The 8,913-nt window shown below is 42.2% G+C and overlaps 1 protein-coding gene across 1 annotated transcript in view; it reads left to right on the top strand.

Moving 5' to 3' along the window:
* LOC116697414 (ras-GEF domain-containing family member 1C) overlaps positions 1–8,913 on the top strand; it is a 20,434-nt gene that overhangs the window by 551 nt on the left and 10,970 nt on the right. The gene's annotated exons all lie outside the window — the stretch shown is intronic.

An 8,913-nucleotide genomic window follows, 5' to 3' on the forward strand; every position in this document is an offset into this window, starting at 1 on the left:
GTGTGTGTGTGTGTGTGTGTGTGTGTGTGTGTGTGTGTGAGAGTGAATTTGTGAGCGTGCGAGGTGTTTGAGCCTTCCACGCATATAAACGTTCTATTTACTGTGACAGAAACACTGTTTGGTAACAGTTTGAACTTTACTACTTGCAACAGTGATGGCATCATAATTCCGTATGGTGTTAGAACTGTAGCTGGTGTATGCATCACTTTACTACAGTAGGCATCGGCGGCGTGAGTCAGCGGCGTGCAGGTCTTTGTAAAGGGCGTGTGAGCGGATCCAGCTCATTTTAGGAGCCGGAGTCACTGCGTCTTCTGCCTCTGACACATTCACAGTGAGAGAATATCGGATATGTCTGCAGGTGACATTGTCATTGTCGTTGGATAGCATTGAAAACAAAGACAGTAGCCTCTGATAAGTCAGACAAATATCACATCTGGGTTAACTGGCTAAATGCCTTATCTTTTTTTGTGTAATTATTAACGTGTATTAACGTGGGAGTAACGCCTCTGTGTAAACTCACTTCTGATTAGGCTCCTCTTATCAATTCTGTCTGCATACAGTATGTAAATGTAAGTGCAGAGTCTTTATTGTTTTTCTTAAGGACAGAATGAACAGGTGTGGCACTGTTGACATTTTTACTCTTATTTCCTTGGACTGAAAAAAAGAAAATCTGCATCATCCACTGAAGCATCCCAAGAGATGATAAGCAACCCTTTTACCCAAAGGTGATGCAGCAGCTTGCACAGCTTAAACCAATACAAACCAAAAGGATTTGTTATCTTTCTCCTGCAGCTTATAGGGGCTGCAAGGTGCATGAAAGTAAGACCGGCACCATCAAAAACCAGTTAGGTGCGGAGAAATTCTAGCTGTTGATATAACCTGTTAAGGGACTTCTGCTCTCAGCACCTTCAGCTCTGGTCTCCTCCACCCCTCAGCCAGGCTGCACCTTCCAGCCCCACAGGAGGGAAGCACTGGAGTGGGGCATCACATTTCGAGACTGTGCACTTTCAGCGTGGAGCTCCAAGAGGCAGCAGCAGCTTCTCTCACGTCTTTCATACCTCATGCCCTGCTTCGTCTTTATTTTGCACACTCCCCCTGTTTAGGATGCAACCCTGGGAACTGTGCTCACTCTCACCTTCACTGGCAGTGTATATGCTTCTGTATGCCCAGGGGGGTGAAAAACAAACATTTTTTTTTCTTCAGTGTCGTGTTTGCTGAATGAGAGTTTTGTTTGTCAAATGACAAAATACTGTGAATCCATCCTTTGATTCTCTTCAGTTTTGCATGAGATAATAACTGAATTATGCTGATCCTGTACCCTCATCAGCATTCTTTTGACTCTGTCATCCAGTGATCAAGACCCCGTGCAGCTAGCTCTTTCTTCCATTTCTTCTTCAGTTGAGCTTGTCTGTGCTGTGTCCATGAAGCCCGCTGCTTGGCAATAGAAGGATTTTGAATTGAAATGACAGCTTGCTCTAACAACAGTACAGTAGATACGGGTTGTACACAGCATGAGTCACCCGAGAAGGGGTCTGTCAGAAGTCGGTGGCAAGTCTGCAGGTACAGACACAGACTACAGCACATGTTCCCTCCAATTCAGGCCAAGTCTACCGAGAATAACAGGTGTGCTGTTTAATGAGGGCATTGTTTGGTTTCAACGCAAGATGGAGAGAGGCAAATTCCCAGAGAGTGAGGACAGAGTGTGTGTATTTGTGAAGAGAGAGAGAGGGAGAAGGCAGTGTCTGTCTGGGGCAGGCCGACAGGGAGGTGTACACAGTAGCTGTTAGTCTGGTAACAGTGACAGCTTTATCACCACCACCAAGGTTTATGGTGGTGTGTGTGTGTGTGTGTTCTGAGGAATCATGGATCACACACGATTATACGCACAGACATGACAGAATTACACTTGTGCCTTGTGATGGAGCAGTCAAAACCGGCATCCACTAGACGACAATATCCTACTGGCAATTCTGTTACTTGTGCACAATGGATTCCAGTATATGATGTGATTGTTAAACACAGATGAGGCAATCCAACTTTTTTTAATGAAATGCTTTTTTTATTATTAAATGATCAATCACTTTGTTCACGCACAAATCCATCCCTCCACCCTGCTGTGTGAGAGGAATGTGTGAAATATCAGTCTTTTGTCCTTTGTTTTTGATGAAGCCAAGTTATTTGTTAGTTTAGAGAAGGTCTTTTAGGGGAAGTAAGCAAAAATACATGAGTATATTACAAATAGTTTTTAAAAAAAGAAGATATTTGTGTGTGGAATCTTTTTACATTTTCATTTCTATTCATGGATCATCTCAATTTTACTGCTGATATATATGCTGATAATAGGGAAATTCCAAAAGTTACTGGTCTTCCTCCAGTGCTTCTGGATTGTCAAGTATTTTTTTTCTTTTCTTTGTTAGCTTACATAAACAGCTTGGGACAGAACACCGTGATGGCCTGTGCATCTGACAGGCCTTCAGATGTCCTTTGGCTACAAGGCAACTTTGCCACTGACACGGGGATGATAAGAGTGATCTCGCTGACAGGCCGAGGCAGACCGGGTTCACATGTGGAATCACTCTGTCACAGCCGGCTGCTATGTCACGGCGAACAGAGAGAGAAAGAGAGAGAGAGGGGAGGAACAGGAGCTTTGGATTGAATAAAAGAGAGGAGAGGGGGTGTCACTGTGGGGATCTAATTACCTCCCAATAGGGGCTTTGACTCCATGGAAACGAACGGCTCTCCAGAGCTGGTCTTAGCTGCCTCCACATGGCCTGCATGCTGTCATGTGGGCAGCTATTGACAGTCGGTCTTCATGGTTTGGCTGGGTCAAAAAAGCAATGGAATGTGATTTGATCCCTGGTGTTTTCAATAAATCACAGGGGTAAGCTTATGGATTACTCCATCAGATGTAGGCTCCAAGTAATGCAATTTTCCCTTATCACGTGAACAGTATGTTTTAGTTGATATTAGGCTGGAGTGCTAATGCAAACACGATCAGATTTCTGATTGAAATACTAATTTTGTCAAAGTTGTTGTTTTTAGACAAAATGGAACATTTGACAAGTTTTATTTCTTTTACTGATTAAAACATATTTGTATATTTTTGTAATTAGTGGTACGAGCTTGAGTTTTGGACCAATAGTAGTGCTGCGATGCAGAAACGCGTTGAAGAATGCTGGCTAGTAAACATGTATATACAATTTATCATTTAACATACTTTAAAAATCAGATAGCAGTTAATTTATGAGGAAGTAAATGCATTCAACACATATGTTAGACCTCAAGGATACGTGCTTTGTATTGGTGGGAGTGAATGTAAACTCCATTACTGATACCAAATAATTTAGATTTTAGTACTGACACTCATGTATCAGCACGAGTATTAAAACTGTTCAAATACCAAGCCCTATTTGGAAGTGATATTTTTCTAAATGTAACAAAGGTTGGAATTGTTTCCAGGTGTATAAATGGATGGTTGAAGTGGTGTTGGAAACACAACTGACTTTAGAAACCTAACCCCAATGGATACAGTAGGTCTGAACCGTGATAATCTGTGTGATAAGGACATGGTTCCACTTTTAAAAATAGGGTGATCATTTTAGCCTTCAATGTGGGGAAATGCCTTTCTTGATAAAATAGCGCCATCGTGCCCACTGGGCAGTCCCCTGATGATCTGTTAACACTCCACTACTGTGGGGGCACACTGTTGCTGTAACTCATCACAAATGGAAACAGGAAAGTGTGAATGCATCATAAAAACATTTCATAGTATGTGAATGAACCATGTTCTAGCTTAGCTCAAGAGTCTTTATGTCAAAAGGAGTGTTATTTCAGAAAGTGTTACGGGCACAAAAATGAGATGTATAGATTTGAAATCAACTCAAAAGAACTACTTGAGGGTTACTGAAGCATGTATTCTGACCCCTGTCTGTCTCTTATCATACCAAAATACACGAGGAATGAGTTATGAACAGACCCAACCATGCAATATTCCAACACTAATTACTACACTTTGACATCATACATCAACAATGACACAACACATGGCCTCTGCCAGTGCTGTTTGTAATGAGCAGATAGATGTACTTAAACTGGAAAAGAGACAGCCATGATGAAATTAGCAACGTCTAGTTATTAGATTTGCATTTGTTACCGTCTCGCTCATTAGTTTGCAGCAGTTATTGTGCAGGTTGGATTGAGAGTAATACAATGCGGTGTGGGTGTTTGGATGAACGGCCTAATTTTTTTTTTTTTTAAGTGCTTAAAGGACTATTTGGGTAGCGGCAGATAGGCATTGTTTCATTCATCCTTTTTAATGAATGTTCGCCACTCTGTTTCCACTTCCTATAGTCCTCCATTCACTTGGTGAGCTGGTAATTCCTAAGTGGCACTTGAGGCAAAATTATGCCTGTTGAGGACAGAGACAAAATCAATCTTGTCCAATTCTCCCCCCAAAAGAGCATTGCATCAGGGGTGGTTGTAAATTGAATTATTATGAATAATACATGACTGTTTTTTAAAAGCATTATGACCATTGTGAATGACGGATTTAGGATGCTCGAGACTCAGACAAGTACTATGTGCTCACAAAGAGCCAATCTGTGCTCAACTTTAATTATCTCTAAGTAACATGATAGATTGCCCAGACCCATCACATGTCACAGACCTTCTATTCATTTTAGTGCACCATTTCCATCCACTTAGAACAAGGGAAATAGATTCAGAAGTGTATTTTTCACACAAGGGAAGTGGTTTAAAAGAGAAGCCAGTGGATAAAAGTGCTCAACCCTTAGAGTTGGTCTCAAAAGCACAGAACTTTTCTGCGGCTGATGGGTTTTGTGTAATGCTGATTCTGCATTTTAATGCATGGTAATAGTTTGACTTTAGAGATTAAAAGTGTGCAGGTTCTCTCATGCAACATAGTCTTTGCATCTTGCTTTATCTCACTCTGTTTTTTTCTGTTATTGGAGTTTGACGGATGGTTGCATTCACAGTGATTGAATGACTTCACTTGGACTTAGATACACTCTCTCAGCCCTTTTGCGTGCGCATGCACATGAGTGCAAGCACACACACAACAGAAACGCGTACATGCACACAATTGTGTCCAAACCCGCTCAGGAATGAGGATGGCTACACATGTGCAACAGGGTGTGTTCACAGGGGAGAATTCCCAGTGAGCTTTACATCGGGATTGATGGAGCTGCTGGGTGTGGAACAGGTGGCAGGATGTCGGTGTGACCCCTCTCAGACACTTCTGGGGAATTCCAATAAATGGATTTGGGAAGTGTGTCCCTGTTGAACTCTGAGTGGGACTCCCAACCTCTGTCAGGCTCGTACCAAAGAGATAGACCGGGGAATGGGTGGGGAGCTGGAATGCCTCGACGGTAACTCAATCCTGTGTTTGGCTGCTGTGTGGGTGCAAGTGTGCATGCATGTGTTTCAAGACACAATGAACTCATTTGTTTTCAACACCACTCCTCCCCAAACGCACACACATGCACAAACACACACACACACACTATTAACTAACAATAGTGCGCTGGTTTGATTTTGTTGCAACGCGTGTGCGGTGACATATGTGTGGTATTTTGCGCTCTCTCTGTTGTCAGCGGTGCCAGGCAGTCACTGTGCAGCTCAGCAGCCAGATTGGCTCGGCCCCTGCACCACGGCATTCAGTCTGGACGCCAATACACTTTTGGGCTCCTGTTGAGACTGGGGATGATGGTAGGGGCAGAGGGCCAAAAAGCCTCCCATGCCAGTAGCTCCCACTGGGAGAGCAGGCTGCTGCAAGGCCATCTGTACAGGCGTCCTGACTGGGCTCGTTGGAAAGTAGGGCGTGGAGAGGGAGATAAAGGAAGAGGGGAGGACTGGAGGGGACATGTGGAAGGGAAAGGGGAGTTAGAGGCTGGATGACAGAGTATGTGTTTACTTTCTTTCAAGCCTCTGCCATCATGAGAATACTCCATTATTTCTTTAGACGCATCATTTTAGCTTTCAAAGAACACAGTAGAAAATGTAGGCCAGAGCTGCAATACTCTAAGGCACACAAAACAGTGTCAGTAACAAAAATACGCGAAGATCTGCTTTTTTAGAGCGCAGCCCCGAAATAGATAAAGTGATGAAACTGTAATGTGTTAAAGAAGCAACCATGTGGATCCTAAATTAGAAAGGACGTGTTGTACGAGTATGTAAATTAGTTGGTGAGGATGGAGCTGGGGAGTGATATGAGGGAGTCTGCAAAGGAAAAGAAAAGATGAGTTTAGTAAATCTAGCAGGAGGCAAATTTAACATTCATAGTGCTTAGACAGTCTGCACCTTACCCTGGGGGGGGGGGGGGGGATATCACACTCTCACCTCCTCCACAGCCACCTTTTTTCTCATCTTTTTCGTCGTATTCCTATTCTCATCCCCGAGCAAGGTAGGAGATGCAGTTTTTACCTCAGCCTCTGTGCCTCCCTTTAACTGTGATCTCTGAAGCCAGGAAGCAACAACAGTGAACAAAATGTTGCTGCAATACCCTAGCCGGATATTTGCTGTGATGATGTGCTGCTCCTCTAAGAATAGCATTGCATCAGGTCTTGGTTTCACTTTGCTTTGTGGTGTTTTTCAGTATTGTTATGTCATATCCTTTCTGTATAAAAAAATGTATTCAGCCAATTAGTTATCTAGGCATTCTTCACTCAGAAACATGAAAAACTACAAAATATAACAATAATAATAATAATGATTTTATGGTTTGACATTTCTTAGGAATCCATAAAACAGGGAATTACAAACCCCCACTCTATATATTATATTTATATTATATATTTATATCACACAACATGCAGTACCTGATCAATCTTCAATCAAGCCCCTTATCAGTTTGCTGGTGAAGGATTGTATGTTAATTGGCCTTCAGCTATACCCTCAAGGATATGAAAACAACTTTGTAAGCATGCTTGTCTGGGACTTATTTAAGCTTGAAGAAGAATGCTACTGGGCAGAGATAAGAATGATGTTGCTACAATAAATCAATAACATTTCGGACATATGTTTCCCACCATCAGTATTTCAAACTTACCAATCAGGAATACAGCTTGTCCATGTCAAAATTATATTTTTTGTATCCTGATGAAAGGACCTGTACTATTTTTGCTAATGTAAAAAAAACATGTGGGTCTGGTATACACCTGTAGGCAAGTGTCTTGTCCTTTCATTTGGGGTGAGGATGAATAGACATCGCCAGCAGTGCCAATGAGTCAAAGTCAACCGTGACTGCCTTAATTGATCTTTTAAAGTCTTTTTTTCTTTAAAAATGCCCATAACTACAGACAAAGCTTATATGTAGCCTTGAAACTAGGTCGAGCAGCAGAGCATTATTACAACAACGACGCCAAGGTGACTTTGGATCCATCTGCCCCCACCAAGAAACCTTAACTCTTCACCTTTGACCCCTGGCTCTTTCATGCTAGAAGTCAGACAGTGGTTTCATTTTCCTGAACAGTCTTAATGGACAGCCGTCTCTAATGCCAATTGACCTCATCCATTCACTTCTTGGTGGCAGATCAGATTTGTCAACGCACACACACACACACACACACACACACATACAAGGGTAGGTGTGAGTAATACCATTTATGTGGTAAAACAGGTTATACAGACAGCAAGACAGAAATGGCTACTTAACAAATACGTGAAGCTGTTTGACAGCTTCAAGCTGCTCGGTCGTGTCAGGAATGCCATTGTTTCATCAACACACACAACACGTACACACACACACACACACACACACACATACACACAGCTAGACAGTCAAGGGTGCTGATAAAGATTGTGTCTCCAGACAGTGGCATTCTGTTAATCATGATAGAACAAAGCAAGCAGATCCCCTGATGACAACGATAACTGTCTGACAGAATCAAAAGACAAAATACACACACACACAAAAGCTGCATGGACCCCAAACAATGTCACTCCCCCAGCTGTCTAGACAGAGTGCAGGGCTGCCTTTGGCTTGCTGCTGGAGATCTCAGGGGGGATTAGAACAAACACCACTACACTCACCTTTTTCATAGCCGCTTGTTTCTTTATGTGTATTATGCAGTGTTAATGTAATGTGACAGGCAAAGAGGGAGCTGGGTGTATCATGACGTACGGAAACAAGTTATACATAGAGTACAGCTGTAGATGACTTCTTGGTCACATTGTAGGAAAAAAAATGTGTAAGCTACATGGATGTAAAGCAATATAACAAGTAAGAAAACCATAGTAATCCATGACATTTTTGTGGTTGTTCACAAGACATTACTTAGTCAATATGTTAACTTTATAACTCTTTTCTACTTGTTCTACTCTTACACTATGTTTTAGCATGTCACAGATAAATGTGTTTTTTTTGTGTTATTTAGGCCTTAATTTAATGGACAGCTTAAACATGAAAGGGACTCGAGGGGGAATGACATGCAGCAAAGGGCTGCAGGTTGGAATTGAATCCTATGGTGAGGACTGAACCTCTATACATGGGGCACACACCACCAGTCTGAGCTACAAAGGACCCCAACAGGTCACCTCATGGTGATTTCTTAAAAAGGGTACACCACCATTTATCCTCCTATAACATCGGACTCACGCTGGACAGTACAAACCTGAGATATTGGCTTTTTAATTCTTGACCCTAGTCAAAACCTGCTTCCTATATTTCCCTGTGATGCTTAAAATGCAGCTAAACCGCTAACAGTTCGATGGAAGGTTTGGGTTTGTAATGCTAGTTGACCTGTAAACAGAGTTTGATGTGTAACGTTGGCATAGTTCCCCTTTAAAGCAACTGACTAGAAGTTGAAATGAAGTGAAATTCAATGTGCCGTTTTCCTGTAAATGTCACTTTTGACCAAAGTAGCCGCTGTTCAGCAAAAGTTAAACAGTCTGGCT

Source organism: Etheostoma spectabile, chromosome 10 (assembly GCF_008692095.1).
Source record: "Etheostoma spectabile isolate EspeVRDwgs_2016 chromosome 10, UIUC_Espe_1.0, whole genome shotgun sequence".
Classification (NCBI taxonomy): Eukaryota; Metazoa; Chordata; class Actinopteri; order Perciformes; family Percidae; genus Etheostoma; species Etheostoma spectabile.